An 18,010-nucleotide genomic window follows, 5' to 3' on the forward strand; every position below is an offset into this window, starting at 1 on the left:
AATCAGCATCTTAATGCACACTGCACAAAACCATCCCCCAGCAACCATCTGTTATCACCCACCTCCCACGGGGTCTCCAGGAAAAGTTCTCTGCTGTGCCTCTCTCAACGAAGTGAAGATCAGGGAAGACGAAGACTTGAAACTATAAAGCTCAAAGTGAGTCTTAACTACTGGGAGACCCTCCCAAGTGAGACATGAGAATGGAGCTCGATGCAAACACAAGAGGTTTATTTTTCCAGCGCGTCAGGGTCGACCCTCAATCAGTCCTTCATGGCGAGTGACTAGAAGGCAACCCTGAATGGGCATAACAAGCAGTTTTGACACTTTTTAGGGGTACAGGTTACATCAGCAAGGTTACAGTTTAAACTTATTGGCTAAGCATATTGACCTTTGAGTCTATTGGCCAGCAAGCATATGACATGCATTTGAACTCTATCTGGGATCAGAAGGTCAGGTGACTATCAGTCAGTACATTCTGTGGATTTTCAAGAATGTCCCTGTTCTTCCTGAGAACTGTGGGTGGAGAATGGAGCTTGGCCTAACCTTGACTCGAGGGGGGAAGCTGGTACTTGGTCTAATCTTGACCTGAGGCAGTGGGTGTAAGGCTGATGAAAGCCCCAAGGGTCCTTCACAGGAACCCCATAACTTACCTACTTTCTACCAGGCCAAGCCTCTTAATAGCTCTTACACTTCAGTAAGAACTAGGGTCCTTCACTAGCTGTACCAGCAAGTCAAGCTCTGTCTCTGTCATTCTATAGAGTCCTATTTATACCCTCCAAACACCATGTATCCTCCACATGCTTTGCCTCAGTACACACAACCAATCATCCCAAACCTTTGTAAGCTACAACAAACTGCAGTACACCAACAGAAGTTTTTTGGTGTACTGAAGTTTTCTTTCTATGGCTTCCCAAGAAATGCAGATCAACTATGCAATATAAGGCAGACCAACACATGCATGTCGTTAGCAAAGAATCCTTCAACACTCATCCTTTCACATGCTTGTTTTAGCAGAACATCTTCTCTCTTGTGTCTGCTTCAGCAAAAAAAAAAAGTTCCTTCATGTGATTGTCCCAGTAAAACGCCATCCCAGTTGTGGTCTGCCCTGGAGTTATCTGTATTTTGATGCTAATTCCACTGCCCCAAGGACTGAGGCCTAGTCCTGTACTCAGGAATCAGGTGACTTTACCAGAAACTTCTCCCCATTGAATTTGTAAAATACAGGTGAGGGGCAGGAACCGGATAGAAGGAGGCCTGTCATTGGAGGAGAAGGAAGGATGGGCGGGAGAGAAGTTTGAAGGAAGAGGAGGAGACTGGAAAGCAAAGGAGAGGGAGAAAGAGAAGCCATGGCAGGACAATGGAGGCTGATGTAAAGATCTCACTCTGTGTATTTACAGGTTATCAATGTTCTTAAGGGATGAATGGTACCGGGCTTTGTATGCTTAAGTGGGCAATTATATCTTATCAATTGGATCTAAGATTATTGTGTTGTGTGTTCTTTTATGTGAGGGTTTGAGTGTAGGAAAGTGTGTGGTGGCAGGAGACACTGGGCTGCCGAGGTGTGGGGATGTGTTTCCACCAAGATAGCTAGCAGATAACTTGGGGCACTGTGGTGCCAGACCTAGTGAGGTAAAAGACAACTATTTTTTTTTAATTTTTTATATTTTTACAACAACACCAAGTGGCTTTCCAAAGAGCCCTTAAGTTTCCACTTCACACGAGTCTGTATCAGCAAAGCACATGTGTCTGCATCACCTGACATATCCAGAAACTTCCACTTCATATGTCAACACCGTAAAGAATCTATATGACAAACTGATAGCCAACATTGTACTAACTGGCAAAAAACAAACCTGAGAGCATTTTCCGTAAAGTCAGGGACAAGGAAAGGATGTCCTCTTTCTGTATTTGCATTAATACAGTGTTTAACATCTTCATCAGAACTGTGAGATAAGAAAAAACAGACAGAATACCAACAGGGAAGAGAAAAAGTCAGGGGACCCCTGTTTGAAGATGGCATGATACTGTATACAAAAGACCCCCACAGAAACCTGCAAGGCCAACAGAGTAGCAGGATACAAAAACCAGTCACTCTGGGCCGGGGACATCTCCCAGTCATTGCTCAGTCTTAAGTAAGTGCTTGCTTGAGGGCCCCACTCTGATCTCCAGTACCCACATTAAAAAGCAGTGAGTAGCTGTATCCCAGAACTGGAGAGGTGCAGGCAGAAGGGTGCCTGGTGCTTGTTCATCAGTCAGTCTGTCTGAACTGGTGAGTCCCAGATTCGGTGAGAAAAATAACCTAAAAACCATGTTGGGTTCTGGGGCTCAGGCTAAACCTCGGTTTGTAAAGTGCTTGCCCAACAGCTGCATATAAACTCCTACTAGTGACAAATGCCTGCCTCCCAGCACCCTAGAGGGAGGTGGAGGCAGGAGAATGAGGAGTTCAAGGTCACATGAGCAGAATGGGTCACTGAGAAAAGCATCAGTGGTAAGACTCCTGCTGCAAAGCCTGCCAGCTTAAGTGGGGATCCCTAGAGCCCACGTGGTGGAAGGAGAGAACTGATTTCCACAGATTAACCTGTGACTCTCACAGATACAGCATAGTAAGTGCACGCACATGTGTAGACACACAGACACATCATATGATATATGTGTGTAAAAAGTCAAAATTAAAAACCAGATCAAGGTTACCCTCTGCTTCATAAAGTGTTTGAAGCAGTTCTCCATGATGAAAGATCCCATCTCAACAAAAGAAAACATCTTCCTGGACCATAGATAAGCCATTCATTTAGGCTACATGGTAAAGCCCTTGCATGATGGTTTGAATAAGAATGACTCCCATAGACTTGCATTTGAATGCTTGGCACAAGACATTGCACTACTAGTGTGTGTGGCCTTGTTGGAGGAAGTGTGTCACCTTGGGGGTGGGTTTTGAGGTCTCGTATGCCCAAGCTAGGCCTAGTGTGGCAGCCTCCTGCTGCCTCTGAATCAATTGTGTAGAGCACTCAACTCCTCCTGCCCCATGTCTGCCTGCATGCAGCCATGTTTCCAGCCATGATGCTAATGAACTGAACTATAAGCCAGTCCCAGTGAAATGTATTTCTTTGTAAGAGTTGCTGTGGTCAGGCTGGAGAGATGGCTTAGCGGTTAAGAGCACTGACTGCTCTTCCAGAGGTCCTGAGTTCAATTCCCAGCAACCACATGGTGGCTCACAACCATCTGTAATGAGAGCTGATGCCCTCTTCTGGTGTCTGAAGACAGCTACAATGTAAAGAGTTGCTGTGGTCAAAGTGCCTCTTCACAGCAGTAGAAGAAACTCTTACTAAGACACCGTGCTAAGTGTAACTGCGTTTTTGTTCTAAAAATAAAATTATAACCTTTAATTAACATATATCGGGTAAGAAGATGTATACTTTCTTTGGCTTAAGTAAATTCCTACTGACTGAGGTTAAAACATGGTGGAGATAAATGGAGGAAGATTCCTGGTGTGGGCTTCTGGTCTCACACCCACAAACACGTGTGCAACATATATACACAAAACAATCATCTTTTCTATACAATATATAAATACCAACAATCTATATATACCAACAATAAACTTACTGAGAAAGGAGTGGGGGGAGGAGATTTCATTCATAAAAAACTCCAAAAACTAAAACCTACCTAGGGGGATGAATGATTTCTACAATGAAAACAGTGAAGAAATAAATTAATGACACTAGAAGGCAGAAACGCCTCATGCTCACGGACTGGCAGAATTAATACTGTAAAAACAAGATATTTGGGAGTGCAGTGAAATGTCCTCTGGCTTTAACATGGCCATTACACTCACAACCACACGGCAGCTACGGTTACCTGCATAGGATCAAGCCCGAATATATTCTGCCACAGATTGGAGAGAGGCTCATGATGCCTACCTCTGGCGGAAGAACAGTTGGCAGCTGGTCTCTACTGGGACAGGGAAGCCATTTTTCTTTGGGTGTGACTATGGAAGGCTGCTCATGCTCCAGTGGATAGCTTCACATCAGCAAGCATAGAGCCAGCACTAACTGGACTCAGCATGTTATTTAAAAGAAGAAAATTTGAAGGTGGGAGGGGCATGCATCCGGAAGGGGTCCTGAGAAGTGGGAGGGGCATGCATCGGGAAGGGGTCCTGAGAAGTGGGAGGGGCATGCATCAGGAAGGGGTCCTGAGAAGTGGGAGGGGCATGCATTGGGAAGGGGTCCTGAGAAGTGGGAGGGGCATGCATCGGGAAGGGGTCCTGAGAAGTGGGAGGGGCATGCATCAGGAAGGGGTCCTGAGAAGTGAGAGGGGCATGCATCGGGAAGGGGTCCTGAGAAGTGGGAGGGGCATGCATCGGGAAGGGGTCCTGAGAAGTGGGAGGGGCATGCATCAGGAAGGGGTCCTGAGAAGTGAGAGGGGCATGCATCGGGAAGGGGTCCTGAGAAGTGGGAGGGGCATGCATCAGGAAGGGGTCCTGAGAAGTGAGAGGGGCATGCATCGGGAAGGGGTCCTGAGAAGTGGAGGTGGGTATGCTTACAGATTGTGTGCATGTATGAAACTGTCAAAGAATAAATTTAAAGTATTCTAAAAATACATCATAAAAGGTGATGATAGATTCAACGCAATCAGTATCAAATTTAAAATGCCATTCTTCACTAAACTAGAAAAAGTCCTAAAATTAATATGAAATCATGAATGACCCTAAATAACAAAGCAATCCAAAGCAGAAGGCTGGCAACATCACAATACCGGACCTTAAATTACACCACTGAGCCATAGTGACAAAAACGCTATGGTACCGCACACACGCAGACATGTAGACCAAAACATGATTCCGTAGAAGACCTAGAAATAAACTCACAGCATCAGCCATCAAATTTTCAATAAGGTGTCAAAATTATGGAGGGAAAAGGACAGGCTCTTTAACAAACAGCCATGAAGAAACAACTGGGTCTCCAAAAGGCAGAAACGAGAAGGAGTCGTACACATCCCACAGCTTGCACAAAACTCAGTTTAAACATGACGACGTACGATCTGAACCTTTGGACTGGTTTGAAGAAAAACCCAGATAAAACTCTTAAGGAGGTATATCTAGGAAAGGACTTTCTCAAGGGGACTTTTCTAGCACAGGAAATACTTCGAACAATTGGTGAGTGGGATCACTTGAAACTAAACTTCTGAACAGCAACGAAAGCAATAGGCAGAGTGAAGAGAGTGTGCAGATGGGACGGCTAACATTCAAATTCATAAAAAGTGAAAAATAGCAAATTCCAGTAAACAACACCTGGGATGATAACCCGAACGAATGGTTCTCAGAAGAAGAAACACCACGGCCAGTACATGCTCGAAAGTGCTAAACATCCTTAGCCATCTGGGAAATTCAAACTCCTTTGAGATTCCAGCCCAGCCCAATCAAAATGGCTGTCCTCAAGTAAACCACAAATGTCAGTGAGGATGGGAGAAGGGGAGCCCTCATACACTGCTGGTAGAAAGGCAACCTGCTTTGGTCCCTGTGCAGATCAGTGAGGAGGGTCTTCAAACACCAGAACCAGAACAAAGAGATGCTTCCTGTACTGGCTGGTTTTGTATGTCAATTGACACAAGAAGTTATCACAGAAAGGAGCTTCAGTTGAAGAAATGCCTCAATGAGACCCAGCTGTAAGTCATTTTCTCAATTAGTGATCAAGGTGAGAGGACCCATTGTGAGAGGTGCCGTCCCTGGGCTGGTGGTCCTGGGTTCTATAAGAGAGCAAGCTGAGCAAGCCAGGGGAAGCAAACCAGTAAGTAACATCCCTCCATGGCCTCTGCATCAGCTCCTGCCTCCGAGTTCCTGACCTGCTTGAGTTCCAGTCCTGACTTCCTTTGCTGATGAACAGCAATGTGGAAGTGTAAGCTAAGTAAACCCTTTCCTCCCCAACTTGCTTCTTGGCCATGATGTTTGTGCAGGAATAGAAACCCTGACTAAGCCATCCGTCAATCCACTGCATACCCAGGGGTCTCCAGGCACACCCCACAGAGGTGCTTGTATATTTGTGTATTTCTCCACTATAGACAACAGAAGCAGAATTGGTCTGGATGCTGGCATCAGCTGCAGAGATAAACAAGACGTGTTCCATGTGCACCAAAGAATTTCATTCAGCCACAAAGGAAATTATAAAATATGCAGGAAAATAGGTGTAACTGGAGATCGTTGTGTTAAGCAAAATAAGTCAGACTTAGAAAGAGAAATACTGAATATTTTCTCTCAACTATGAAGACTAGATTTAAAAGAGAGAGGAGAGAGTCTGTGTGTGAGCCCGTGTATGCATGGGGGTAGGGGGCTGGAGGGGCCATGAAAGTAAAAGGATCCTGAATGGGGAAGAAGCTATCTGAAGGAAGGCTAGAGGAAGAAATGGAGACAATAATGCAATACGCAGGCTATGGAAACAGAAGGCAGGACTATTTTGAAAGGAGAGGGAGACTAGTAAGATGTAGGCAGGGAAGATGAGGAAGACAGAAGAAGATGAATAAAAACAAAGTATAATGGGGGTGTGTGTGTGTACGTGTGTGTATATGTGTATGTGTCTGTGTATATGTGTGTATGTGTATGTGTCTGTGTCTGTGTATATGTGTGTATGTGTATGTGTGTATGTGTGTATGTATGTGTGTGTCTGTGTATATGTGTGTATGTGTGTCTGTATGTGTCTATATGTGTGTGTATGTGTATATGTGTGTATGTTTGTGTATGTATGTGTCTGTGTATGTGTGTATGTACTGAGCCCATTACTTTACATTTTAACTTAATTTTTTTTTAAAGAAAAAGAGATGCCCATCTTTTTCTCCTCCTGTAACCAAGAGTTTTACCCAACAGACATAAAACAAGACAAGACATGTTTTCCACTGGTGACTTAGGGATCTAAGTCTATCCTAGTGTGCAGGTTTCTATGTCATCTCTGAATAAAACCTACAGCCCAACAAAAAACAAAAAAACCTACAGCTCATCATCCTGACTGGTACCCACAATCAAGTCCTCACATGGACTCAGCATACCAGAGCCACATCCGTCACCCTACAAATACTCAGCTAGTTTCTAACAGCCCTGCAGGAGAGAGTCTGTATCGTACCATACTCCAGCATAATAAAGACAGATGTCAAAACCAAGGCTTAGCAAGTCTGCCCCAAGGTCACAGCCCATGAGTGGCAGGGCTGGGCTCACAAGGCTCCAAGAACACATCTCCCAGTTTGAATGAATCTGTTCCCAAGAGCCATAGTTTGTTTGTTTAAGAACATTTACTGGTTTATTTAATGTGTGTGTGTGTGTGTGTATGTATGTGTATGTATGTGTGTGTGAGTGTGTGTGTGTAAATGTGTGTGTATGTATGTGTGTATGTGTGTATGTATGTGTGTGTGAGTGTGTGTGTGTAAATGTGTGTGTATGTATGTGTATGTGTGTATGTATGTGTGTGAGTGTGTGTGTAAATGTGTGTGTATGTATGTGTGTGTATGTGTGTATGTATGTGTGTGTGAGTGTGTGTATGTGTGTACATGTGTGTATGTGTGTGTGAGTGTGTATGTATGTGTATGTGTGTATGTGTGTGTATGAGTGTGTGTGTGTATGTGAGTGTATGTGTGTATGAGTATATATGTGTGTGAGTGTGTGTACATGTGTGTGAGTGTGTGTATGTGTGTGTATGTGTGTGTACATGTGTGTGTATGTGTGTGTATGTATGAGTGTGTGTATGTGTGTGTATGTGTGTACATGTGTGTGTATATGTGTGTATGTGTGTGTGAGTGTGTGTGTACACACGTATGTGTGTACATGTGTGTATATGTGTGAGTGTGTGTATGTGTGTGTACACACGTGTGTGTATGTGTGTGTGAGTGTATGTGTGTATGAGTGTATATGTGTGTGAGTGTGTGCGTATGTGTGTGTGTGAGTGTGTGTGTATATGTGTATGTGTGTGTGAGTATGTGTGTGTGTATGTGTGTATGTGTGTATGAGTGTCTGTGTGTGGGTCAGAGGACAACTTGTGAGAGGCTTTACGTACCATGCTCACTCTGCAGAGTGACTGAAGCTCCAAGCTGAAAGATACTCCCCGGAAGCTGTGGGGTGTCTGCCTCAGCCGTCCCTTTCTCTTGGTAACAAGGGAACCATTAGCAGCCCAGCCTTGAGTGCCTGTAGTAGCTCCCCAAAGCCTCGGTAGTGGCTAAGGCTTACAGCCTGGCTTTCAGGGGAGCATGTCTTAAGCCCTTGCACTACGGCAGATTGGACCCTGAAGCCTGGTGCAAAGCCACAATAGCTGGATCACTCAGGGGACCTTGTGCTAACTCTGTCTTTCACCTAAGAGCAGGAGGAGGGCAAAGGTCTCTCTGTGTTTCTTCTGGAAGCCTCTTCACTCAGCCAGTTGGGTACGTGTGGGGCATGCCATGGATTCCATTCTAAATCCCTGGCTTTCCTGGCTGAGTCTCCCATTAGCCTGCAGATGACAGAGCAAACCCCTCAGCCTGGTGCACAGGGCAGAGTCTGCGGCCTGCCTTCCAACACTGCTGCACCACAGACACCAAAGGGACCAGAACAGACTGCCCTGTCAGGGGACCAAGAAAAGCTTCCATCCAGCCAACGACTGGGCCTCTGCAGTTGGAGCTTCGCTTCTCCACCTTTGGGCTGTGTCCTCTGTTTAAACCCAAGCACTTTTCCCTCCAGCTGTGCCGTTAGGTTTTCTAGACCATGGCTAAGATCCGACGTTTTAATAACAGCTAGGTCCCCAGTTCAGTGTAAAATGTTCACCAGGAGGCCCAGTGTACAATCCCCAGCCACAGGAAGGCAGAAAAGTAGGCAAGTAGGAAGGAATGAACCAACCAATCAACAAACGAGCAAACATCTCATGCAGGCAGGAAGGTCAGTGGGTCCTGATAATCCCGCTGCCCACTCTCCCAGATGGACGGTGAAACTTCACCTCCCGGCCTCTTCACACACTGTTTCCTGTGCCTGGAGACTTCTTCCTTCCTCTTCCATTCACCAAGTCCTGGGCCTCAGGACTCAGCCAGGAAGACATACTCTCCAGGGAAACTTTCTGGATGCCCCTCTCCCCACCACAGGTGACAGGTCCTTTCATGGTCTGAACTTTACCATTATGCTCAGGCTGGCCCATTATAACAAGCAGGCTTGAAGCCCTTTGAGGGCAGTCATCCTTTGCTCTTTTCAATCTTCCCAGCCCTAACATGAATGCGGCACACAGTAGGACCTCACCTTAATGTGCTCACCCAAGCAATCAGTCTCCTGGATCCTTACTCGAATCCTTTGTCCTGGACCCGGGCCTCCTGACCTCCTCTAACCACCTTTCCACCACCCTCATTCCCCATCCCTTACCAAGTGCCCCTGCTGGGACCCACACCTCTGTCTTCTCTGCATTGGCTACTATTGTGTTATTCTCACCCAAAACCCAGAGAAAACAGCTAAAGGGAAGGGCATTTAGCATCAGCTTGAGGCTGTGAGGATAGGTATATGCAGCTTACTTGCCTCTGTTCAGATCAGGAAGTAGAGAGGGCTTGGGTGGACTCAGGGCCAGGCTATTACCAGTCATCCCCATGTCTAGCCCTCCGTCTGCGAACCAGGCCATTTCTGAAGGTTCCCAAGCTCCTGCAGTATCATCAGCTGGGCCTCACATCTCCATGGACTCAACACACAGCAGCACTGTGGACCAGGACCCCAAGGTCAGAGCAGCTGGGTGAAGGAAGGAGTGGAGTCGATGCCCACTGGGTCTTCTAGTGTCCAGGTGACAAAATAGCAAAGCACCAGGAATAAAACATCGGCATGAGCACCTCCCCAGCTGTGCATGTAGCGGGACTTAGCTGTCCCTCCCCAAAATACCACCACATGCCTGGCAAGCATCAGGCACTGTGATGACAATTCCCAGTTGTCAACTTGACTCTATCGGGAATGAACTACAATCCAGAAATGGAGGGCTCACCTGTGAACCTGTGAACCTTGTGATCCAGACATCGAGGCTGGAAGACACGGGCTTTTGATTCAGATCTTGATGTGGGATGACACACCCATTTGATCTGGATCTTGAGGCATGGTGGCCATGAAAAGCTGTGCAAGGTGGTACATGCCTTTAATCCCAGGAGACAGAGCAGGCAGATCTTTGAGTTCAAGGCCAGCCTGGGAAAGAGTGAGTTCCAAGTAAAGAACATCTTAAGTCCAGGCGTGGTACACACCTTTAATCTGGGCCACACCTTCTGCTGGAGACCTCCATAAGGACATTGGAAGAAGGAGATTTCTCTTCCTTCTCCTTCTCCTTCTCCTTCTCCTTCTCCTCCTTCTCCTTCTCCTTCTCCTTCCTTTGCTTACACTTACTTGCCAGCACCTCTGTTAGAACCTACTTCTTCAGGATTCCCTTATACAGGAGACCAGTTGAAGCACCTACTAGATCCTTGGACTTTCCATTCACAGCTGACCATTGCTGGGTTAGTTGGACTACGGACTGTAAGTCATTCCAATAAATTCCTTTAATATGTAGAGACATTCCGTAAGTTCTGTGACTCTAGAGAACCCTGACTAGTACAAGTACTTTGCACAGAATCTCAAATGTAACGCTGTATCTCATCCCACCAGATCCTGAGAAGCCAAGATCCATTTTTCTCTTAATTGAAACTGAAAAAGAAAGAAAGAAAGAAAGAAAGAAAGAAAGAAAGAAAGAAAGAAAGAGAGAAAGAGAGAAAGAGAGAAAGAAAGAAAGGAAAACAGCTCAGAAAGGGTAGTAAAGTCCAAACACAGCTAGGAAGCAGTAGACGCAGGACTCCAGCCAGTCTGTTACCACACTGTAGGTCTATCCTTTTGTTCATGGCAGTGCCCCTTAAGGAAAAATTAGCACAGTAAACATCCCAAAGATCCTTGTTTGAATAGAAGCATTGCCACGCGTAACTGGTCAGAGGCAACTGTCTCCTCACTTCTCTGCTCCCTGAACCCTGTTGCCATCCCACAGAGAGAGGGAGGGATTCTGAGCCCCAGAGAATGGTCCGTGCTCTCCTCAGGTTACACAGCCCAGCCTGGCAAGGGAAGAAACAAGTCCTGGCTCTCTCTGCAGAGTCCTCACAGGCCTTCACACCAAGAAGCCATTGGAGTTCACACACCTTCCTGTAGAGGCCGCCCAGGCTTCAAGAGATGGAAACTGCTAGAAATGACAACTATCTAATGCAAAGAACTATGAACAAGCGAAGACCACAGAGCCACACACACAAGTCCTGCCGAATGCACCTGCTTTGACACAGAGGTCCAGAAAATGGAAGGGCTTGTCCAAAGCCACAGAACGAATTCAACCCTCAGCTACCAGTCTAAAGGTCCAGTCAGCCTGCCCTGCATGGCTATCGTGTGACTATGGCTTCTCTACTGGCCAGAGGTCTCTCCAGAGAGCACCAGCCTCTCTCTGCCAGACCTGTAGCCGCTGGCATGAGTGTAATGACGGTATAAGAAAATGAATACAGTGCTCACACTACCAAAGGCCCGGTTTCTTCTCTTGATCATTTATACAGGATGCACTTAACTGTTGGCTGATCCCTGAAATCTCTCGAGTATGCGTTTGATGGCAAAGGAAAATGACAGTACATACACAGGCACACATGGGCACACGTGTGTGCCCACACAAGCTCCTGGTGAGAAGCACTCAGCAGGGAACACAGTAGACACTGTCCCTACTGTCTGCTGCCCCCAGATAGATTGCATTCTGGGAAATCGGATCCTCATTAAACAATTCATTTCACAATTAAATTAGCCAGTTAAAATGGCGGTAATTGCTACACGAAGTGGCTAGCTTTGCTCCCAGTAGAAAGTGCTGGCTAATCTGCTGGATGTTTTGAGAGCGGACATTAAAACAAGAATCAGAAGTTCCCTGCAGCAATTATAACTAGACAGCAGGGAGGGAGGATTTCTTGTTACCTGAAGGATAAAAGTGGGGCGCCCTTGATCAGCACCCACTCCCGGAAAACAAAGCTTCAAGAGCAAATAAAGGTATTCCAGGGGGCTGAGGAGATGGCTCAGTGGTTAGGGGCACTGGCTGGTCTTCCAGGGGATCGAAGATCAATTCCCAACACCCACATGGCAATTACAACTGTCTATAACTCCAGTCTCAGGGGATCCAACACCTACTTTTGGCGTCCTTGGGTACTAGGCAGGCACATTGTGCATGAACACCTATGTAGACAAAGCACCCATATGCATAAATAAAAAATTATTTTTAAAGATATTTCAGGATGCTCAATGCCAATCCCTTCTGAGCCCCCACCTACTTATTGGGTTAAAAAGGAAAAAATCAACAGGTCAGAGGAGTTCCCTAGCTCTTTGAAAGGCAGCTAGAAGCTTCCAAAGAAGTTTGGGAGCTAAGCCTAGGCTGGCAGGACACAATGCTCTTTACAATCTCTCCTCGAGATACACTGTCACTTCTAAACTTAACTGTGTATGAGTGCATGCGTGCATGAGTGTGTGCGTGTACACAAGCATGTGTCACATGCGTGGCAGTCCTTGCCTTCCACATTGTTTGAGACATGGCATTTGTTGTCCACTGCTGTGTACTACAGGCTAGCTGGCCTGAGTTTCTGGGGGATTTTTTCTATCTCATCTCCCACCTCATGGACTCACAGAGGTGCCCTTCCTTACCCTACTGTAGGATGTCATACAGGTAAAGGCAGGCACAAGATAGAACGAGGCCTGTCATTGGACGAGAAGGAAGGATGGGTGGGAGAAAAGTTTTAGAGAGAGAAGGAGACTGGAGCAGGCAGAAGAAGCAGCGGAGATAACATGGAGGCTGATGTTAAGGTTCCTCTCTGCACATTTACAGGTCGTTAAGACTATTCTTAAGGGATGGATGTGTACAGGGCCTTGTGTGTCTAGATGAGCAAATTATATATTCTCAATTGGATCAGAGGTTATTGTGTTGTGTGTTCTTTCATTGGGCGATTTAAGATTAAGAGTTTGTGGTGGTGGAGACACTGGGCCACCATGGAATTTGGATGTATATTTCTGGCATGGTGACAACCTGCCTTGGGAACTGGATGGATAGAGAGATTGTTGCCAGGCTCAGAGAGAAGCCATTGGCAGTGAGATATGGGATGGAGCAAAGTGGGTGAGAGGCTTTGCTGACTGAGATGAAGATATCTTGGGGCACTGCAGTGCTGGACCTAGTGCGGGGTAAAAGACAGCATTTCGTTTTTTACAATTTTACAGCAACACCCTACTTTTATGTAGGTTCCAGGAATTTGAACTCAGGTCATGATGCTTGTATGGGCAAGCATTTAATTCATGGAGCCATATACCCAGCTCTAACTTCTGATCTTCAGAGTTATTTAGCCAAGGACTTGGAGTCCTGACATCACAGAAGTTCTTCCGTTGGTAACGATCTCCCTTCCATAGACCCCAGAGAAGAATATAACATTTTCTGAGAACCCAGAGGATCAAAATGGAGAGATCTATTTTGAAGAGATCCACCACAGGTCTCAGAGGAAATGGCTCGTGACTGGGATAACCAAATTCCTTCCCCCTGAGATGCACAGGTCTTGAGCAAAAATCTTTAATATGCTACAAGTGTGAATAGAGGGACCAGTCCCCAGCATCTCTCAAGCGAGATGCCCAAGTGAGGTCTTCATGCTGCCTTTCAATGACATAAACACACATCAACCTTTTCTAAGGCAATGTCACCTCTCGGTGCACCCAGACCTCATGTAGAGTTTTCAGTTTCAGGACCAAAACCATCTCCCCCTCACCCGGTTGGGTCTCAGTGTATGAAGCACAACGGACTTACTTTTCCTGTGGGGAGAAAACAGCCAATGTTTTCCAGAGTTATCTGGCAGTAGCTTACGTCACACACCTGGGCCTGACCCCGGAGATGCCCTCCCCCATCAACAGTGCACTGGCTCTTAGGAGCTATTTCCAGCCTCCAGATGAAGTCAACTTTGAATGAGAATATGAGCTGTTCATTGGTCAAGGAGCCTTCCTGAAAGCTGCTCCCACTGCCCAGGCTGGTCCCACCTCAGAGGTGGGGAGTCTTGGAATGTCCACTGCTCTGCTGCCCCAAAGCTCAGCCTTTAGAGAAGCTGGAAGTGGGCGTCTGGACAGGCGGACAGGCATGTCCCAACAGCCCTCCTCCTAGGGAGCCTGCCTTTCAGGTTTTTGAAGAACCCAGTGCCTGTGGATTCCACAATGAGGAGGGATTTGTTTGTTGAAGGATCTTTTCAGCTTTGTTGCTTAACTGGAAGGTGAGAAGAAGGTGGGGGCGAGATGAGCGTGGCTCTCCTTCACCTCAAATAGTCTACACTCAAGCTTTGTCTGTAGCTGTCTCGAATCGGCAGCCACGAGTTTTAAGAATGAGGACTCAGGATTCAGGGGTTCTAGTCCTGTGTTGGTCTTCTTCGCAAAGTCTTTTTTGTTCTCTGCACTTTAGCCTCCCTATCAGCATGAGATGTGGCTCTAGGACCACATCTATCGTTAGAAAAATTACCACAGAGTCAACTTAAGGTAATGAGATCTGAACCAAAGGTTGTATTTTGTTGGTGGGTAGGTAGCTAGAGTCATAGAACATGGAGAAATCTCACCAACATGGACATTTCCTTGGTGGTGATTCCCATCATATTATACAATAAAATCTATTGAGAGAGAGAGAGAGAGAGAGAGAGAGAGAGAGAGAGAGAGAGAGAGAGAGAGAGAGAGAGATGTTTTATCTTAAAAGGCTTCTTCACTTGCTGGGAGAGTTGCAAAGTTATTTATCAGATTAAACCCACGTAGCCCTCGCCCAGCTCCCTCAGACGTTGGCATGCATAGTAAGGTATGAGCAACGGAGTGCAGGTTTTATTCCAGTCCTACCAGTGTTCCTGCTAAGATCCTTCTTGTTTCAGAAATACAACCCTGGGGTATCGGCTTTTACGTAGCTGTTATGTCACCAAGCTGTCCCTCGGTCCCTGGCAGTTCCTCAGGACCCTGACACTTTGGAAGAGCACTGCGCAAGCCTTTGGTGTAATGTCTTCAACTTGGGTCTGCCAGTCTGACCTCTCAAGACCTAGAGAAGTGGATGGGTTGGGGCAAAGGGTGCCCATCCCAGAGTTCCTGCCTCATGGCTGACGTCGTCACTGGTGGTCACTTGGTTGAGGTGTTGCTGTCCATCAGCTTCTCCACTGTCAGGAGCTTCTCCCTTCCCACTCTCCAGGCAGAGAAGAGACTCACCAAGGTCAGGAAACCACACACCAAGTTCAAGGAGTGAGGGAGTAAGCCCCGCCTCCCTGAAGGAGGAATATCAAAGAGTAGTGGACCTGTTAGGTCACCACAGTGGCTAATAAACTTTGGGGGAGCTTCTTTGATGCTGTACAAATACTCTGTTTCTCCACAGTTTCACCTGCCAATTTCACACTAAGCAGGGGCTTGGGTAATTGCTGCTGTGCTGTGCTGAGGGCAACTCTGTTTCCCCCATCCTTCAACATTCGCTGGCCTCAGCTCTGCATGGAAAAGAGTTTTCTGGGAGGTGGCTCAGCAGGTGAAGCGTTTGCCATACATGAGGTCCCAGGTTCAGCCTCCAGTGCCCAGGTATAAAGCTGGGTGCAGTGCCATGTGCCTTTAACCACAGTCCCAGGGAGGAAGGGATAGAAGTGTCCTCAGCTTGCTGCTCAGCAGCTCCAGGGGAGTTTGTGTGTGACAGACTCAGTGAGGGGCCATCTCCAAAAATAAAGAAGAGAGAAATAGAAGAGCATGTTTCTGGCATGCACCCCCACCCCGACACACACATACACAAACACAAGAGCACACACACATAAATACATGCACACCAAACATAAAAATATGAGCTCCTACCCTCATACATGTATATATACACAGAGACACATGAACACACATGCTCACACATGCTCACACACACAAACACATGCAAATGCATGCACACCACACATATGAATATGGGTGCCTGCCACACATACATACACAGACACATGAACACACATGCTCACACATGCTCATACACACACATACACACACACAAACACATGCAAATGCATGCACACCACACATATGAATATGGGTGCCTGCCCACACACGTGTATATACATACACAGACACATGAACATACATGCTCACATACACACATACACATACACACACAAATGCATGCACACTGCACACATGAATATGGATGTCTACCCTCATACCTCATACATGTATATACATACAGAGACACGTGAACACACATACTCACCCCCACACACAAACAGACACAGACACAAACACATACAAATGCATGCACACCACACATATGAATATGGGTACCTGCCCACACATGTGTATATACATACACAGACACATGAACATACACGCTCTCTCTCTCTCTCTCTCTCTCTCTCTCACACACACACACACACACACACACACACACGTGCGCATTTCTCTATGTTTCCCTACCCGTCTTGTGTAATTTACCAGTCTTTGCCTTTTCTCAGGATCTCAGTCCCATCCTATTTCGGTTCCCATTGCTGCCCAGCGCAGGTGTGGACAGGCCCCGTCTTGGAGTTTCTGTAGATGCATTCTTAGTCTTTAGGAAAACCATCTCCTTCTACCCATTCCTAAAGCCAGATGATTCTCCTGGGAGCTCTGGTTTCTTCCACACTGCTTCTGGGTCCTCTAGATGGATATAGCAAGGGATTTATGTAAGTCCCTAACCTCCAAGGCCAAATCTGAACTACTCCAAAATCCAAATCTTCAGCACCAAAAGGATGCAAAACAAACAAACAAACTAAGAAATAAATCAGATTTTGAAGCATTTTTAGAGTTGTGATTTTTGGAGTAGAGATGCTCAACTGATTAACTATGTAAATACTCAAAAAAATTAAAAACTACAAAATCTAAATCACTTCCGGTCCCGAGCACTTAGGACAATAGATGCTTAACTTGTCTGTGTGTTCATATATGCATATGCAGGTAACGTGTGCAAACATTTCTGTGCCAGTCTGTGTACAGTAAGGCAACCATGACTGAAATTGTTGGCTCCAACTCTAACTAGCAGCGCCGAGTCATGGCAGTAGATTTCTGTGCTCACTTCCGCTGTCTTTCCTCCCACAGAGAGCCAGGGTGCTCCTATCCTCCTCACTTACCTATTTTGTTTGTTCAGTCCTGGGATCCATTAAAGCAGTTTTCCTAGAACTAACCTGTGCTCCTGCAAGAAATTCTTACCAAGAGTTTGAGGCTTACAAACATTTTAAACCTTTGACCTTTATCACAAATCCTCAGTCTGTCACTCCCTGCCTGGGAGTGTAAGGCAAAGCTTCCTCCACATCTCCATCTCTTCCTGGGTCAAACAATCGATCGAACTAGGCTCTGTTTTGCTGCTCTCTACCCAGCAGGAGCAGGTAAGAGGAGGCATGAAGGGTATCAGAGTCGCGCCCCTGAGTTCTCGCAGTATCTGGTATGATCCTAATATCACGATTCTCTAGCTCCTGTTTGGGCTCTGCTGATGGCAGCGCCTTCCTGCTCAGTCTTCTCTCCTGAAGCACATTCGAGGGACAAGTGTCCACTCCTTTACGTATCCGGCTCAGTGAGTAGGAACCCTCCGAGCTGAGAGCACCTGCTTTCTCTCTAAATAAACAGGGATATAAGAGACTCCTCCAGGGGCTCCTGGAGACTCTGTCCCATCGGGTCTTGTGAGAGCGGACTCTGACTGGTGGGAGGCAGGGCTCCCTGTAGTGCGGCCTTTGTCCCCACTGGCTCCTTTTCCACCAATAGCAGGCCTTCCTAAAAGGCCTTCACTGAGAAGATGCCCCCAAGCCACCCGGTATCCTGCCTTAGGAAGCTCTCCTGATACTCTGTTCTGAATAGTAGCACCCCTCCCTTCCCAGGCTTTCAGTTTCCCCGCCCATAAAGTAAGAAAGTTAGTTTAGACTAGCAGCTGGATCTAGCAAGCTGTGGCCTTTTGTTTTGCTTATGTGTTTGGGGTTTTGTTTCTGGGCTTTTTTGGGCTTATTTTTGGTTTTGTTTTCCTTTGCTTTAAAAGAAAGATAGAGG

Source organism: Rattus norvegicus, chromosome 5, assembly GCF_021556685.1.
Source record: "Rattus norvegicus strain SHRSP/BbbUtx chromosome 5, alternate assembly SHRSP_T2T, whole genome shotgun sequence".
NCBI lineage: Eukaryota > Metazoa > Chordata > Mammalia > Rodentia > Muridae > Rattus > Rattus norvegicus.